At 39.6% G+C, this 19004-nt stretch overlaps 1 long non-coding RNA gene across 1 annotated transcript; it reads right to left on the minus strand.

Annotated features, from left to right (window-relative positions):
* Window positions 1-1255: 1255 nt before the first annotated feature.
* On the minus strand, window positions 1256-18969 carry LOC139817652 (uncharacterized). Its single transcript, XR_011733289.1, has 5 exons — window positions 18676-18969; window positions 18508-18613; window positions 18116-18344; window positions 14759-14940; window positions 1256-4669 (listed from the first exon to the last, which is right to left on the minus strand). It is a non-coding gene; the product is annotated as an uncharacterized lncRNA (long non-coding RNA).
* Between the last annotated feature and the right edge of the window lie 35 nt (window positions 18970-19004).

The following is a 19004-nucleotide window of genomic DNA, read 5'->3' on the forward strand; positions in this document are numbered from 1 at the left end:
ATGACAAGTAAAAAGGAGAAAAAAGATAACACGGCATGATAGAACCGTTAGATTTTCCCTTCAGCTTTGTACTATGTTATCTGAAAGTATTCGTGGCAGGAATACTTTTACAACATTCCAGCTCGTGATAGAATGTATCAGCGATTCACGTGGTAAAATCAAATTTCTCCCGTCATTTATTGTACGCTTCTAAAATTCTTTTATGTTACTAATACGATACATGTATTTCAAGATCTAAAAATTTTCATATTAAATGATTTAATCGGTGCAGTCAGAATAATTGAATCATGGAATTATCGATTTATCTGTATTATCTAAAAAAATTTAGATTTCCTCAATTAACGTCATAATGTATTTAATTTTTTGCTGAGAATCACACAAATGCAAAAAGAACTACTATTTCACCAGCTCATGAACCCAAATATAGCACAGTGACGTCTCTAACGTCATTAAGACGGAATTAATACGTCATTTGACGTCACTGTGCTATCTGGGAAGTGAACAAACTATAATTCGAGTAAACGTCCTCCAAAGAAAGATTCATTAACAAATTCGGCCAGCTTCGTGAAATATTTGAAATCTCATCTTGGATGCGGAGGCTTGTCGTATCACGGAGGCATGCAGGTCCTTTGCCCTTACACGCCTCTCGGCAGATACTTGAGGCCCTGGAAGCCTGAAGCATAGCCACTATACCGTGGGGGACTGGTTGGCTACCCCAAAAGTGCACCTATCGGGGGTTGGTTCAACGAACATGCAGCCCTAGAGATCTACGCTAGAGCGCAGAGAGCGAGAGCGAGAGAGAGGGAGAGAGAGAAAGAGAAGGGGAGAGGGAAGGGGGAGAGAGAGAGAGAGAGAGAGAGAGAGAGAGAGAGAGAGGAGGGCGGTTTGCCTCTTTGATAACTACCAGGCGCTGTTATCCGATTCGAGTGCAATTTCATAGTAAAACGGTCGCGGATATTAAATCATAGGCGGGCGCAAATCGATAGGGCGACCGCAGTATGCAGTAACATAATTACCATTTATTACCGCAATTTATACGACACGGACGTTGTTGCCACGAACCGCTGCTCAATTAAAACTGAGGAACGCGACCGTGTATAAGCTCATGCACGCGACCACGCTGAAATATTATCATTTTATCCTACGATATCAGATTTAGAGGGTGTCACTCAATAATTTTAATTACTGAGGTTTACCTAAAACGTCTAATAACTGTTAACATATTTTGTTATCATCGAATTAATTCTTATAATATTATTACTTTCACAATCTCTTCTTAAATCTGACAAATAAATGTATAAGATAAAGATAATCATCGATAATTAATTAAATTAGAAAATGCATCTTCGCAAATAGTTAATAATTTATTCATCTTCGGTTCATTATTATGTCACAAGTCAGGATTCGCTTTAGCCAAGATTAAAACGCGGTTGTACGCGATAACGGAGGATAATCCTGGATAAAAAAAAAACAGAATAAATGATATCGCGGTGACACAAGCGTTAAGCAGGATGATTACACGACCATATATCTGAATTAGGAACGAGCGTCCATAACTCATTACGCTCACAATTCTCTTTCGTCAAACGGTCGCACGCCGCTCGCATAAATCACAATTTGCCCTACTGATGGTCGCAGGTGGACAGGAATAGCGGGATGCAGATCTAAAAAGCTATGATTGCATGCGACGTAGCACATGGCTGAAACGTGCGACGCGTGTAATCGATCTCGGGGCGATCTTTAGCGCCGGTAATTACAACGACGTTTTTTCCTTTTTGCCTTAATCAATCCAATAATTCTTCTTGACACCGGCGGTCTAAGGGCAAACGGGTTAAGTGCTCCATTCAATTAATTTTCACCACTAAGAACACAAAGATATACTGCACGTATTATTTTTTTGCTACATTCTAAAATATAGCATCCATACATGTTTTTATTCAATTTAAACTTGTATAAAGTAGAACAGAAAATTCTCATACAGACTTTCTTATAAAATTCAAAAAAATTTTTCTTATTAAAAATTTGATTGCGTCTTTTCGGAATTTTTTTTTAAATTATACTATTATTAGTATGAAAGATTAATCTCCGCGAAGACGCGTTATTGTGCCAATGTATACAGACAAACTATTTTAGACTCATTAATTCTAGTTTTTTTTTTAAATAGTAGAAAGAGATATTCCAAGGCACGAATGTGACACACCTCATATTTCCATTATATAACTAAGGAAAAATACGCTGGATGACAGATATAACGCGCTGCCAGCTGCTTTTACCATGATTAGTGCGCGATGCGATGGAAAGCTACGTGCACACGCGTAGGCACGCATATACGCGTAAGCAAACACAAACGTCGGGGTGCATCGACGTATTCGAACATATGCGTAAACGTCGCATTCAGGTTGCAACGTTAACTTACGTAATGCGAGGTTACCGACAACTAGCGCATTCATATTAGGTTTTCTCTCGAAAAATGTGAATCATCTCGTGTGTCCTGACGTCGGTTCCGCCGGTGTATCGCCTTCTTCGTGTTGCCACGATTTTTTTCATTTGTTGAATATTAAAATATAAAACGTAGAGCTGACTGATCAAAGCGCGACGTCGAAGTATAAAGGCTTAATTATTTCGAGACATCGCAACTACTGCTGTATAAGCCTGCAGAACTCTCTTTTGTCTTAAAATCATGATTTAAGAAATTAGTCGCTTTTTGTAGATTGTTGGATTAATAGATCACTAATTTCGGAAACCCGTAATTCTCTCCCGAATCATACGAAGGCATTATAATTAAAGCATGCATTCAAATAACATTTTTTAAATATCTCCTTTTTGCATTTTTTTGTATAACGTTTTATCATAATAATCTTATAATAATCTATTAATAAATAATATAAATATTCATGAGATGTCAATGTAAAATAATAAAAATATCAAATAATTGTCAAAATAAGATTTAAGTTTAATTGGCAATGAGTTTTCATAATTTTTTTATTATTTTATAATGTATATTTATTGTTATAATATTATGTCTTTTCAGAAGACAAGATTTCAGATTTACCACGGAAAGATTAAAGATATGCATTACGAACAACTCCAAGCAAAGTTTCGCATAGCTCTCCGTGCATGGATCTGCGTCGTTCGTATAATGCGAGTCATATTATACGGTTTGTCGCAGCGAGACACGCCGGAGATACATATAAGTGACGGCCCTTCTGCGTGTACTTCTATCCCATATGCTCATTACTGCGTCTCGGGTTAAGCCGGTCGTGTTTAGCGCTCGTTGACGGTCGATGCGCCAAAGGAAATCAGCTTTTCCTTCTCCTCGTCTTTTTTCCAATTGCGGGTGATGAAGGCGTTCATTCATTACGCGTTTTATTATAATTGACAGGTCAAGTGGCGAGCCAAGATATCTGTCTCGTTACGGATCTCGTCTAGGGATGATATTAAGTTTATACGTATTCGCAAATCTCAATTCAATCCGGCATCTGAATATCGTTTCATTATGATAGAGTAATCGTTCGAAGAGTAAAGATAGATTTGTTTTCAATACAATATAAAAAAAGTCGATACAAATTTTACTTTATTGAGATTCGTATAGTAAGCAAATCTATTTCTCGTCTTACAATTAGACTCACGAGATTCGGAAATATTCTTAAATCGTTTGCGAAAGATTTTATCTCATTTCCAGCTACATCCCGCGTGATCCATGGTGCATTAGGCGAATGTTGCATTCTCACATGCGACGCGCATTCACCAAAGGGAAACGTTTAATTGCGTTTAATATTTCTGCTCGGTGGGCAGAACCGATGATTATCCCATAATATTACGGGAAATATTCAGTTTCGATTACACCGGACCGCAAACGTTACAATGCTAGAAATAATTAACGCATAATACTTGCGAACGGTATAATATACGCTGCGCATAATGTATATCTCGCCAATATTTTTGTAGACATTAATCCATGCGTGATCTCAACGAAGAGCTATGAAGTTTTAATCACGTTATTAATGGACGTTACGATTATCGGACGTTTTTTAATTAATTCCAAGCGGACAACATATGTAACTGGGTGAACAATGCATTGTTGCTAATGAGACTTTTAAATTATATTTCAATGTATAATATTGGAAAAAATTTTCGTTTTATATTGTTATGCAGCAAAATACATATATATCAATAAATTACTCAAATTGCAATAATTGTCAATTTTGTATAATTTTTATTTTTTATTTTTACTTTTGGTTTATTAAATGAAACTTTTATGATGACTCGCCGTTTTATTTAAGCTTGGCTTCAGTTCGGCGTATAAGTAATCTAAGAACCTAAGCAGATAATATATCCGACAACGCATTCATGCGAAAGCGCATGTTCGATCAAGTTCGATCCCCTAATTCATTAGCATAGAATTTCAAGCGAGACAGTACGCTTTGTCCGATGGGCATTATAATAATTTAGCGCCATGCTGTGTTAGCGCCAGGAATACGACTGGGTTCGTTCGCTCTGCACAATTGGCTTCCACCTGATACGAAATAGACGCAACTGGTACTCGATGGTACTCCATTCGTATTATGCCAAATGCGGTGCAGATAGTAATTGGCTTCCTCTATCGTGGACCCACGGTGAAAAGCAGTTATCTTTACGGCAGTTATCTGAATGCGTCTGTGCAAATCCCCTGCAAACAAAGTAAATGTCGTTATGGAATACGTTACCCGATTGCTTTGATCAATATTAATAATAATAATATTAATGCTAAAAATTGTTTTATCGTAGCTTTTACGCATCTAAAATTTTGGTACCGATTATTTTTATAATAGGTACACGAGAGAAGACATCTCTTTTCACACTGTATAAATATATGCATATACATATGTGAATACCAACATACAATATCATAATTCTTGATCTCATTGTTGCGAAATGAGAAACCCATGAGATAGCCTAATACATTTGTGCAACAGTGAGTTTGTTAATTACATCGGGAAAGTTGTTTCATTAGGAAAATGGCTAAGTCCAGCGTGGATGACGATACCAGCTCTACCAAAAGATCTTATTAGAAACTCAGCCAGATGTACGTACATCGTATTGCAATTAAATAATAACGCTGTTATTACAGTCGTTACCTTTCTCTTATTGCTCTTTCTAATTTTCTGTTACGTTTAGCCTGGCGTAATAGCAAAATTGAAAATCCTACATTATTCTCCTCTAATTTTATTTAAATATTTTTAAACTACTTTCCCCTAAACCGTAGAAAATAATAATTTAAAAATTAAATAAACATTTTTAATTTTAGTATATATTTTGTATATAAAAAATATTATATTCTCGCCGAGACGCCGACTCTGGTCCCGAAGGACTGGGATCAGCAGCCGATGGCACGGATCATCTCTCTCGTACAGAAAGTAAAGGAGATGATAATTTCGTATACATAAAAAAAAATTTAGAACTTACTTCAGAAATACAGAATAAGGTTCAGAAATCGAGATAAAATATAAGCGATTTATCGGATCATATCACACGAGGATTTATGTTTTACAGGTAATGCTCCTCGAAAATCATTGCGATTGACGTATTTTATTGAGCATGAAGCTGCACACTCATATTTCCACGTACAAAGTCGCGAAATTCGATGGAGTGGTGTTCGATTGCATTTCTGCCTAGCAAAATACGCTGATCGTACGTCATCGCACGACGGGACTGTCCCGTCGTCGTATCGGCTCTCTCGATTCTTCGTAATCGAAACGGAATCGCTGGCCTTCGACACGTATAAGGTCTCTTCCCTCCATACAGCGTGTGCTACGTTTCCAGATCGGCGCTGCCCGCCATTGCCTCCGTGTCCTTCGGATGGTTTCGTATCCGGTTACACACCCGGTATGTGTTAAATGAGAACTGACAAAAACACGTGTAACTTTCAATCGACCGAGCAGTTGCTCAAAAGATTGCCGGCGGGGTTCCTTAATTGGGTTAAATAAATTCGGCTGGACGACGTGTGGGCGACGTGCGTGTGCGTGTATAGTGCGCTTTAGTGTCTTCGTCGACACACCACCAATACGTGTTGCAAATGTGAGGATGCGTGTGAATGCGATAAGACGCACCGCCTCTCGTAGCGTCGACGCAAAGGGTTGGAATTGGACGCGGAGGGCACCGTCCAGGAATTCAATAGATTTACCCTCGTGATACGCGCACGCACGCGAGTTTCAGTTGTCGTTTGCTAAAAATAATTTGTACATTTGATTAACGCAATTACTTTGAATAATAGTTGTATGTAAAAACAAGTTTTGTAAAAGTTCTTCTCTTTCTAAAATGGAGATCGTTTTATAAAAATAGTACTATTCTATATTTATATCAATGAATAATAGTTTATGATGTTATGTACACTTGTTCAGTATTAATAAATAATATATCTAATTGTAGTGCTGTTCCGAGATAAAAGCGGAAGTATGCGAAAAATATTCTAGGTAAAAAGTCTTTCGTCTGGCCGATTGGAGAGTTTTCCCTTGAAATAAAAATCTCCTTTTTCTTAAAGAAGAAAAGAAAGAAAAGGCAGAGAGATTATGTCTCATAAACAATTTGATCACAAGTAACATTATTTTAAGGACATAAAAAAATATTTCTATTTCACGTATTATATAAAGAAACGATCTCACAATTAAATCAAATAATCTAGTTTTTATAAATAACGGGAAACTGATCTTTGTTTGCCGAAAAAATTGCGATAACCAGTGTAAATATAGAACGGATGAATATTCGTCGATGTACGCCGATATTACTCAAACGTTCCATTTTGTCACGTTTTTTTTTAAATCTTCAGTGGACCGTGATGATGTCACGAACCGCTAATGCGAACCGTCGATATAAATGTACCAAATAAACCATGTAAATTTTTTGCCCCGCGAAATCAGTCGCTGTGTTGGAAATGTCCAGGGAAGAAAAGAAGCGGAAGGCTAAAAAGATTAAAACGACAAGCGAGAAGGAGTGAAAGCATGATGTTGGGGAAGGTGGAGATGGCGAGATTGGAGGACGAGAATAAAGTGCTGAAACGCGACAGCGCGGAATATGAGAGTCGGAGTCTCGCAGCGAGACGCAACAACCTTTGATAGAGACTCGTTCCTTACTTTGAACCGTAACTTCGACACCGACGAGGACAATTCCGCGTCATCCGGGAGATCAGACGACGGCCTCGGCGACGCATCGAGATTGTGGAAAATAATGGGAAGTTAGAAGAGCGTGGGACAAAAAAAGCTCATGAAAAATTCGAAACAACAAACTCAATGAGATAATAGGGAGAATCATTGTCTTGTAAATATACTTAACTCACGAGCTTTTGTTTGGCTGTAATCACATTCGATACGAAAGCTTTTAGATTTAAGAGTGCTCACAGAGAAAGAATCGCAGAAACGGAAATCTTTCATACACTGTAATGTCTCTTCGATATAAACAGCTGATTTATTTGAGAGAGAAGTTTCGTTATTATTATATTTACTGCAATAATATTAGATATTATAATACCAAGGAGTTCCTCTATTTCAATATTTCTCTTATAAACTCAACTACGCCGGAAAGCTTAAGCGTATCTTTCAAAGCGACAAGAAGCATTAATTAATCCAAAGAAATTGATATAAAGTTATAGCCATGAATTTGAAGGCACGTAAAGGATATTAATGGTAACTACGATAATGTGCTTTTTACATGAAAAAATAAAAAAAGAAAGAATGAGCAAGCAGTAGAGTCAGAAATATAGTTCAATGTGATGTTATTTCGTAGTGCTTGCGCACTGCGTGGGAGATTTAAAGGTCGTCGTTCCTTGAATCGACCCAGAAACTTTCCGAAATCTGCGACAGCGATGCATCTTATGCGATTATGCTGCCTTCATTCGACATATGCATATGTTTGCCACAAATTATAGGTAGCAGTTGTATCTGTGTATAATACCACACAAGAAAGAGAAAAAAGAATAACGTATATAGTGATATAGGTAAAGAAATGTTAATCTAACAAACTAATGGACTCCGCCAGTATCTGTCTGCTGATAACAAAACTACATACGTTACATGAAAAATAGTGTAATGTACAAATTGAGTTGACCAATTAGTACCATTAATAAGTTGCATTAATTTATTACGAGTAAAATATATGCTTTACTGAGATTGTAATATCAACAAGTTACCCATTTTCATTATTTCTGTCAGCCAATTATCACGTTAATTAAATGCAACGGTTAGCAAATGAAGCACATTTATATATATTCACTTCTTTTGATATAGCTATCTGTGCAGGATATGTATGAATAATGTAAAATCCGTATCATCCACGATACATATATATATATATATATATATATATATATATATATCATAAAAATTTGAAACAGAGGAAACAAGACACAATGAGTATAGCGAGCTTATTGGAGAAATCCGATTACCTCCCATCTATAGTGGGATTTATATAACGTCAGATTTTTATAAACTTGCGAGCAGTTTTTCGCGCTGGAGGTTTAAAGTTTAAAAACTAATTTAAAAACTAAAAATTTAAGGCAAAGACGTTTTTTTTCTCATCGTATTCCGTAGCTTAAACTTTTAGTTGATTATAATGGACATTTGTGATTCTGAAAAAAATTAGTTTCGAGGCATTTCAAAGAGTTCTCTCATTCAAATATTTTTTGCAATCTGGAAGCCGTTTTCGCGATAATAAATTTATTTTAGTTGAAATAATTCACAGTAAGAACTTGCGAATTCAGAAAATGCATATTTTATGTCAAGGCGGAAGTTCGTTTTAATGCCATTGTCATGAATTTCACAACTATCAAAGAAGAGCGCTCAAGATTGTTCCCCAGATCCGTCTGTAATCTTGATTCGCACAGAAACAGCAAAGGAGGTCGTTCAACCACATGAACTAATGAGAGTTTGGAGATCAGAGTTAAGTCTGATTGCTTCGGGATTCGAAGTCTATCATCGTCATGCGGCCTCCAAAGAGACTCGAAAGGATAGAAAAGGATGATAGGTTTGGTAGGCCAAGAGCAGCATCTACGGTAAGCCTCGTCGTCGTCCGAGCGGACAATGGGCTCCGTAAAATCGTGTGAATTAGTAAAGGGCCTCTCTAGGCGAGGGAATAATCGGGAAGTGACTAGATAAGATCTCTGTTCGGCCCTGCTCGCGGAAAAGCAGGATCATAAAGTGCGACGTGGCGCGCGTCGTATTGTAAATTGATAGTGATAAAATCTACTCATCTTTCTTTCTCTGAAATAGAGAACGAAGGAGAGTCGGTAACGGTGCGTAACATTTGGTCATGGAGACAGCGAAATGGCGAGATTACTTCAAGGCGTATCTCTCTAGGGTCTCATGCGATTTCACTGGAACTCCATCGTGCATTCGCGTGTCGTGTTTTTCCTGTTTTTCAGGACACTGCAATCGATAGTATGACAAAGGTGAATATCGTGTTTTCGAAATCGTGAATAACATTTTCAGAGATCTCCCTAGCGGTATCACCTCTCTAGTTCTATGCAACATATAACTTTAACCCGTTGTGGTCACATGGGGTCCAGTGGACCCCAGGCTTTTTTTTATTTTTTTCTTAAAAGTATATTATTTTGAGAGTAAAACGCACAAAGTTTTTTTACTCTATCTCAAAAAATTTTGATGAATATTTTTGTGAAAAAAATCAAATTTCTCGAAAAAAAATTTTTTTCTCGCGTTTTTTCAACATAAAAAAATTTTTTAAATTATTGGATTATCAAGAGGAAGTCATAAATTAATTCCAGTTCAAGGTTTGAGTCGATACATCAAAAAAGAACGCAAATGGAAACTGTTGTGGGGTCCATTGAACCCCGTGTGACCACTACGTTATTTTTAGGAGGTGTGACCACAACGGGTTAAAATATAATAATAGTTGTTTCTAAATAAAATGCTATTACGAAGTCTTTCGATAGTTAGGGGCCGAAAGTTTAAGTTCGTTTAATTTCCATGAAGGTTTGTCTTCGTGCGGCGAAGACGTGCGCGGTCTCATGCGGAATCTGGAAAAAGTGAAAGAAAAAAGGAAAAGAAGAGCTGGTTCAGAGCCGCAGACAGCTTCTTTGCGATATCTATCTGTGCAAATATTAGGTGGATCCACGGAAGCAAAAAAGAAGCCGATGTTTTCATTTAATATCCGTTGAAAGTCCGCTCGGCCCGCGCCGACTGCCAACCGGCATTCAGCGGAAAGATTGCGAGAGTCATTTCCCGTGTGACTAGCGTGGAGATGTTGCCTTTGAGATAGCCCACTCCGAAGCAATACGAAAGTCCTGGATGCTGCGCGTGCTGGGAGAGACGCTCTACTTGTTCCCGATAGTTCTCAAACCGACGCAATCACGCGTTAAGTATAATGCTTTAAAAGATTGAAGTATGTAAAACGATGAGTAAACAACCGCTGCCCTCAAAATTCTATAAATTGACTCCATAATATGTTCAGACATTAAATAGTAATGTCCATTAATGTAGATATTATAGTTCATTATTAAATTATCAGTAATATTAATTCAATTAATTTATAACCAATAATATTCTGGCATATTTAAACTCATGTTTTAAGCTCACAAATGTCCGTTAACTTTTAATCTTAGGTTAACTCATTCTTCGTCTCTTTTTAACGTCCCCCTTAGAAAGAGACAAAGAGTGAGTTAACTTAAGATTAAAAGTTAACCGTCAGTTCCACCAACGTTTGTGGAACTGGCCATTGAGACACATATTGCTTCAAATGTCTTTCTTATAAAAGAAGAGAATCTAAAGACATAATTCAAGTTTCAGATTAATTGTAGCCACAGATTAAGCGGATAAATCAGCTAAATAAGTACGAGTATTAGTGGATTAATTAATGATTTGATTTAATGCCGAGACTCTCTTGTTGGGATACGACGTCAGTTGGAGTGATAAATCTGTAACAACGCGAGTGTAATGTCCCATGTGCGTCCATTGGCACATTGCCAAGGATCACAACTGTGCAGCGGATGCTTATAGTAACATTAAGCGCCGTTTCTACGCGTAGAAAACTTAATGAAGCAATCATTACTCGGAATAATCGTCCATGTAATACGCGTAATTTCACGCTCGTCTTGCTATGACAGAAATTAAATCTTGATCGCCAAGATATACCAAGGCGAAATTATAACAATTGACAAATCAATATTCGATAAAAAATCGTCTCCAAAGTGAGTACACAAAAAGGATGCGATGAGTAGAAATTAGTTGATAGAAACATATATCGTTATATACGCGATCGGAAACGAACGTATATCATACCCAGCATGGTTGATTAATGCAGCGTTCAGATATGCAGCGACAATACGGGGTGGCCGTTATATTCTGGGACGGAATTCCACCTGCTGTAGAGTTTAATGTCACCGTGCTAGTGTTTCCTTCGTGCGAGCAATACGAATCGTCGCTCGCGCGCGGAGACAGCGGTAGATTACCGTCGACGGCGCGGCAATTCTTGCGGTGTGACACAGTGTAATATTTCAATGCCGTCTTGACGATATTTTTCAGCAGTGCCGCGGTAGCTAGGTGGATAGGTGGGTACACCGCGAAAGTGGGAAATGTCAGCGAATGATTGCAACCCCGTGGTGCCGCCAGAACGGGATCGCCGAAGGATGCCGATACGAGAGCTCTCGCCATCCTTTAGGAACCTAGACGCAAATTTATAGAGACGAGATTAATAATAATATTACATTACAGCATTACACACTGGTTTCTAATGTTCAAGCTAGGCTTCGAAATTATGTTTCAAACTTTTAATTATATTTTTTAGAATACTGATTTTATGCACTATTAATAATAATGTCGACTGCATTTATGTAATTTGAATCAAGACAGAAGTATAGAATAAAATGGAAATGACGTAGGATTTCTCATTATTTCGCTGGACAGGATCGTTTAGCGTCAAACTTTTTACACCGCTTTTTGACTACACGTGTAATTTAATCGCCCTCTTTTGAGACCACCTTTACGACCGAGGTCACTACTCGGCGAGGGGGGGGGGGGAGAGAGAGAGAGAGAGAGAGAGAGAGAGAGAGAGAGAGAGAGAGAGAGAGAGAGAAAGAGAGAGAGAGAGAGAGAGAGAGAGAGAGAGAGAGAGAGAGAGAGAGAGAGAGAGAGAGAAAGAGAGAGAGAGAAAGCGCATTTCGACCGTGACGTATTAACATGAAGGAGATAACGATTCAATATTACGCAGGCCAAATATCCTCAGAAACGCTAATGGGTAGTATTGATGTAGCGGGATATAAACGGAGTAAGACTTATGCTACGAGCATGAATGCGGACACGATCCTGATTGCGGCGATGAGCGCGCGGCGAAGGGAAGTTGCAAAGCTTCTTTCAGCTTCTACTCCGAGGAAAGAAGAATTGCGATCCTCGGCGAAGGTGAGGGCGGCGAAGTCATCAGCGCTGATAAATAAAACGTTAGAGCTACACATACCACCAACTGTCTGTCGTCGCGTAGCGATATTCTTATTACGCTTGTACGCGAACACGCGCACACACACACATCCTTCAACCCTTCGCCTCGTCTTTCTCTTTCGCTAGTCGAGGGTGCGTTTAAAAGTGCTTGGGCCGGCTACAGGGCGCACACGTGAGATCGCCATCCCCCGGTTATCTCTCGGTCTCTCACTCTCTCTCTCTCTTTCCATTCCGACGTCGTTGCCACTTCGAGCTGGTGAAACGCGCGTACTTCAGACAAACAAAGGCAACCTTCGTCGTCACCCCTTTACCCGGCATCACTCTTAACTAGTAGCTTAGTATGTACAGGCCCAGCTGTAATATTACGATCTAACGTATGCGTATACTCTGTAGGTACGAGCTAGCTTGCGAGACACACAGGCTCCTTTACCGAGGAATGTAGTTTGAGTAATTATTGTTCGCATATCGCTGCGGATTAATTATTTCCTAGGATATAGGATTATTTCGCAGTGATGTTATGCGAACTACGTTCAATATGCAATGCAAAATCATATAGTTGATATTGTATATATTCTATCTAGAAATATCTTTTAAAAACTTCGATATCGATATTGTTTTTAAGATTACGTGAAAAAAAATACTTGTTTTTTCGTATACAAGTAAAATCTCCGAGATCTAGAATATACACAGTTAAAATTACGGTTAAAAATAAATCCGTGTAATCGCTCCATGTACATGCGCTTTCGAGAGGCTGCAATTTGTAGACTAGTTGAAAAAGTCGACGATGCAATTCTGTCCGCAGGCACCGAGCCCGCATTCGTCGAGAGCCGTTCGCTCTCGTTGTGTGCAGCACCGTGCGATCCACCCTTTTAGATCTCGCCAGCGAAAACAACGAATAATGTGTTCGTCTCGTCGAGGAACCGCATTGAACGTAATGATACCTCGTCGCATCCGTTTCGCGCGAAATAATATGGCGAAAATCGTAGGAGAGGGTCGCGTCCTGGCACTAGCTTGTCCGGCTTTTACCGTGGTATTTTCTCTTTCGCGTCATTATATTGCGCAAAACAAAGGACTCACTCGCACGATTTTCCTTGAAACTCGACCTATTAAATCATCGCTTATATTTAATCATCCTTGTTCATTTGCGTATTCACCAGGGCGAAACGTAACTTTTCATGTTTGCTGCGGAAATATATAATTATCTTTATTGTAGCTATAAAAAAAGAATATTTGTGAATATTGCAATTTCTAAATGTAAATAAGTAATTGTTTAGTTTTAATAAGAATAGGTAGATACCGATTTTAATTATGCTCTCGTGAAATTTAAAGAGTTGTTTTATTCTGTGCACCGTAAAATTTAGCTTTTACGTGAAAATGTTGTAACTTCAAAATGGCATAAAAAGTTTCGAGCATTGTTTGCCTTGTGTAAATTATTAAAACGGAAAAAATGGGAAAATTCGTAACATTTCGTAACATTTCCAGTTGCCGACTTTTTTTTTAGAATGGAATTTATTTCGTAAATCCAAATTTTCTTTCCAAACTCCCAGTCGATTACGACACACGACTGAATTCATTTGGCTGTTTAGATCAAAGCGCAACATTTACCAGTGCCAGTCAGGATTTTACTCGTTCGTCGATCGTGCGTGCGTGCAAATTTATTTCCGCAAAATTTCCGGTAGGGGCACAAAACGCGAGGAACGGAAAACGCGCCGATAAGTCAATCTCTCTGGGCGAGAATGAGAACGGAAGGAATTGATGCGTGTGTACGCGCAGACTCGCACGAACGCGACGACTTGAATTCACGATCAAAGAGCGCGTGTTTCCCACTTCTCTTTGTCGTTAGAGACCTGACTTAGGGCAGATCTTATGTTAGTCTCAGACAAATTGTCGAATGTCTTGGCACCACGTATTTGTTGATTACGATGTTTGACGATGCAAGAATTTAAGGAAGGTAGTTGCGATGAAGTTTTTTGAACTGTAGCAGCACAGCGTGGCAAAACCCGGCGATCGGAGTTGCAAAATTTACATTTCGCCCATGATAACGATATTTCGAGAATATATAGCCCAGCGTAATTTGAAAGTTTTAATATTTTTTACATATACTTTAAAACTATGTGACTTATATATATACATCTATATTTAGTTTAAAGAAATTGATAAAAATTTTACTATTCATGATTTATAAAATATTTAGCAATATTTATATCTATAATATTTTGATTGTAATCTATCTTGCCTGATTAATTAGCAAGAATATATATATATATATATAAATTTCTTTTAATTTTTATGCTTTATTTTAATATTTTGAGACCTATTCATATAAATGCATCTATTTGTACCTTGAGATTAATCCGAGCTCAATCTGCGTTCTGCCCTTTCGGTAGATGAGCGGTCTCTCTTTAATGGAGGTGGTGCGTTTAGCTTGTTCGTGTTAACGCTTTCTCTCCCGAATCACTCTGGCGTTAGGAATTGTTCGAAGCTGACAGGGGCGACTAGTGCCGCTGCTGCTGCTGCTGCTGCCCTGTGAACAGCGTTATGTTTGTGAAATTATCCGAGTAGTAATTACGGCACGACAAGTAGTGTATACCGGCGCGCGTGATGACTGGTTCGCCGATTATTTGTGACAAATGATTATCGTCACTCTCGTGTGCGTCACGAACGATCGTACGCAGCGTCGCTCGCAGCAGTGATATTGTTGCAAAGGCGAGCAATGATTTGCTTGGATGCACGCGATGATTGTGCGCTGTTGCATCGTACACGCGCGATCGCGGAAGTGTCGAATAAACATGGAATCTTACAGCACGATCATTGTATCAATGTTACGCGTGATAATGTATGTTATATGAAATTTATTACTTGTGTGTGAAGTAACATCTAGTTTTACTCATATATATCTCGTTACAAGTGCTTTTAAAACGAGTGTAATGTATATCGTTGTATTTCTCTGTCGCACATTACGAAATTTTGAAGATCGCAGCTAGCTGGAAAGTGAAAATGTAGCCGTTGGGAGATTTTGAAAGCTCATTTAATGTTTAGCGACTTCATCCTGAATGACGAAAGAGCTTTGTTCGCCCTTATTTCGCGCGGGTGAGCAAATTACCGAACAACGTTGAGCAAATTGCATTTACAATAACGCATGTTTAATTCGTGACGGCGTTAAGCGCGTAGCGACATATTTGTTGTTTATATTTGTTGTATGCAACCATCACTGGCCGGTCGGCCGGACAGTCGCATTTCATGTGGACGTAAGCTGCATTTTGACGTCGCTTACGCTATCGCGCGACAATACCCGGGGACAACTGTAGAATTTCCCATAACGAAACTCGTTCGCGCGCGCGAGCCCGGCATTCACCGGGCGGACGCCCAGCGAGCGCGGAACGGAATGGAATATAGGAAGTCTCTTTTCCAGTACCGGTCCGGGTTACAAGATCGTGCGGAAAGCATAAAGATAAGGAAGGATACGGTATACGATCGATGTGTAAGCCTGGTATGCGGCGGCGATGCAACATAGTATCGCCGGGTATCGCTCGGGAGAGAGCGTACAACCAAACATGAACGTCTCAATGGAAGTGAAACACGCGTGATTAGGGAGCACTTAAAATTTATGGTTTCGCGTCGCACGAGTCTCGGGCGCGATAAACGCGGCTGCGCCGACCTGCGATGCAGGTAAATAGTGCCTCGAAAAACTCGTTCGGGCGCGTTCTCGGGAAGAGTACGGTACGGATTTAATGATCACACTTAAGATTTAGTTCATACGACACGTCTCGATTATACCCTATAAATATTTTACTGTGCTAAAAAATTTTAAGATTCGTGATAAAATCAAAGACAGAGATCGATCTCCCGCAGTTTTGCACGTTTATCTCACGGATAATGTAAGATAGAGTTTCGTGGTAGCAGACCGAAATGTTTCACGGTAAGTTTCATCAATCGTTTCCGATAAGCTCGTGGTCGGCTGATTAACGTAATTCGATCCGATTCGCGCACACGCATCGCGCTAGTGCACGCGAATGCAGAAGCGCGTATTGTGCGGATATCGTACAACTCGGTGGTGTTTCCACATGTTTCCAATCTCGTGTATGCTCTTCCCTTTAGTTTTTCGTCCCGCCCTTTCTCGCTTCTATAGTAATATGAACCTTTCTTTTTTTTGTGGCCGGTGGCAAAGAAAAACGATAGGATGTTTCGCGGGCCATAAACACGGGAAAATTATCGCACGGAAGGGCTGAAAGGTGGTGGTTGCAACGTAATAGCGAATCCTTCTTTTCTGCGTCCGGCGTGGAAAAATAGGCTTCGCTCGTCGGCGAAAGCACGCGCTCGCGATCACGCTGAATTTATGGCGTCATTTTGATGATAACTCGACTTTTCGAGCATTAGCGCCGAGATAATTGCCGGCGAATGAAAGCGTAAATAAAAACGCTGTTCCGTCGCCAGTAATGATTTACGATTTACGCATGCGACGAAAAGCAATACTCCTGAATATTCAACGGACGTCCCGAGAAATTATGCATAAAAGATAAGCTACGTTTACCGGATTATGTATCGTTAAAACAGAGAATTTATTTATCGGATTCTCTTCTTTATCTTTATTCTCACGATCCTGCTAACATTTTTACATTATGCTGTATCATTATTATCGTTCAGTTTTTATTGTTCTAAATCTAAATTATAACGTAAACGTATCTGACAGTTTTAAATCTGCCTGTACACGAATGGCGGAAAAGGCGTTCGTTGCGCTAGGTTTATATTTGACAGGTATCGAATGATATTTCCATCCGACAAACTTTTGTTTCTGTTCACCGATGAGTACAAAACTGCGAGCTTCGATATATGATGACATTCGTTTCCCGGATCTACATTTTTCTTCCCCTCGCGTTTCTGAAACTTCGCGATAGAAACGCAGGTCCACCCGATGTGGAAGACTTTCCGCGAGCGACAGATTTATCGCCACCGAATCGAATTTTCTGATTAATGAACGATAGGCTGAAACGTCAATCAACAAGGGAATAATGTCGCAAGACGATTTTACGATTTCTAAATTTGTAAAATCATAAAAAACACCATGGCAATTTCATCTTTGTGTGCAATAACTATTTTTGAAGAGTCTGCAAATGTAACAATTCAAAAAACTTTGCAATATATGCGTCCAAAAAATACACGTAGGAATTTACATTTTAAGAGAAAAATTTTTTCAACTAACCAGACTGAAAGATTTATTGAAATCTATATTGAGAGGTACTACAGTTATCTGTAAAATCGTCTGTTATGCAATACGAACAAGACACGTCGTCCACGGTTATTCTGTACGCGGCGCAGCAGCTCATATCTAATTGCATGTGCGATGAATAACGAGAGAACGAGAAAGAGAGAGAGAGAGAGAGCGAAAGAGGAAGAGACAGAAGTAAAACAATAGGGTGTCCCGGGAACAGGGGCGAGATGCGGCCGCAGAAAGGAGAATAAAGGTGTCAGGTAATGTGATATATGGGATCGATTTGAATCCGGCGTTTAAGCCGCGAGCCATAATTCAATCTCGATCGCCTTTTCCTTCCTTCTCCACCTCCACGACTCTCCCTCTTCCTCTTCTTCATTCTCGTCTTTGGCCTCTCCGCTTTCTCGCTCGGCCGTGTACTATCCCTCAAGGGCACGTTCGATACTCAATATATACTTAGGTATACATATCCGAGCTACTCTCGCGGTACCTGGCTCCGCATAATATATACGCGTATCGCGAACCCCGTTGACTCCTTAAGGCCTTGTGCACATTGTCTTCTTCGATTACGGACGGATTTCTTCATGGGATTATCGCGCCGCTCTCAGATTTGATATCGCGCCTCGTAATTTCCACCCTGGCGCATTAGTAATGCGGATATACGCCGGAACGATCGCTTTCCAAGTTCTTGCTCGTGCGGGAACGAGGATAAATGTAAGCTGAAATATTTCAAAAACTATTTTAATATTTATTTTAAATTACTTCCTGTCGATTTATGAGAAATATACGCATTCGTGCATCACTTATTTTATGTACGTTCGAAGCGTGACATGCGTTCTAAAATCGAGAAACGAGCGAATTTTCCGATTAATAATTATGTACCTTGTGACAATTCGTTCATTGTTCGATGTTCAGAAATAACTTGTGCTGGCTTGCGTCGCGGGGAGTTAATTGCCGTTTGCGCGTCGGCGTCGGTGTGAAGTTGGCGCTGTAAATTTCCAATCTTTATTAGTACGTCCAAAATACGTGTAACGAACAGCAGACACTTACCGCGACGAGCGCGACATCGTAGGACGGAGAAGTTCGTCTCTCTCAAAGAGACCCCACGATTCTTTCCCATCGAGTGTGATTTGCGGACCATTTTAAACGAGAATGACCAGAAAAACGTCCAGACGTATCCTCTTCGAATATCTTGTTTGTGCAGCGTCGTAAAGGGGCTGGCGGGGTTCCGGAGCGTTGCGAGGACGGCATGCACACGGTAAGTTCGTCGTCGAAAGAGCGAGGAAAAAAGGAAGCTACGAAAAACGGAGACGGTTACACGCCGTACGTCGTACGCCGTACGCGAGCTAGCCAGCGCGAAACAAACAAGACGGGCGGGG

Source organism: Temnothorax longispinosus, chromosome 1 (assembly GCF_030848805.1).
Source record: "Temnothorax longispinosus isolate EJ_2023e chromosome 1, Tlon_JGU_v1, whole genome shotgun sequence".
NCBI classification, from domain to species: domain Eukaryota; kingdom Metazoa; phylum Arthropoda; class Insecta; order Hymenoptera; family Formicidae; genus Temnothorax; species Temnothorax longispinosus.